A 666-nucleotide genomic window follows, 5' to 3' on the forward strand; every position below is an offset into this window, starting at 1 on the left:
ATTTTTTTTTTTTTTTTTTTTTGTCAAACGCAATGTATGTAGACTTACCGGGGGTCCTCAGATCATCTTTCGAGGATCAAATGTCATCTCCCCAGGTGTGAATGCATTAATCGCTATCGGAGCTTCCATAAACCTAATATCGTTCCAGTCATTGGTAGAAAACGCCCTCGTCGATACCACAGAAACAATCGGAATCGTTGGACTGTCCAATCACGTCCTGAACTCCCTCGGAGTAGTTCGCCTCGCGGTGCCTCCCGAAGTTCAAATAAAATTCCACGTGATTCCTCACCAGCCAGGCGGATATGGAGCCATCATCGGGGATGAAATGTTGAATGAGTTGAAAGCCCACATCTCCTTCAACACAAACAACATTAGCTTCAACATCGCCCCATTGAAACCTATACATTTCTGCCTCCCCAATTGTCCAACGAGAGGAAAACCTTGCCGAATTGCACTCAGCGGGGGCGGCCCAAGGATAAACCTGAAGGTGAAAAACCTCATCGGAAATCGACATCGATTTCTCATCGACACCGGAGCTGACATCAACCTTATTGAGAGGAGAGTCATCAAACCCGACGTAAGAATCGAACCTCCTAAGATACCTTATCTACTTGGAGTAACGGAGAATGCATTGCCAACATGCGGTCTAGTTCACCTAAAAATCTT

The sequence above is a fragment of the Diachasma alloeum genome, unplaced genomic scaffold (assembly GCF_001412515.2).
Source record: "Diachasma alloeum isolate Michigan unplaced genomic scaffold, Dall2.0 Dall_scaffold_00693, whole genome shotgun sequence".
In the NCBI taxonomy this organism is placed as follows: Eukaryota; Metazoa; Arthropoda; class Insecta; order Hymenoptera; family Braconidae; genus Diachasma; species Diachasma alloeum.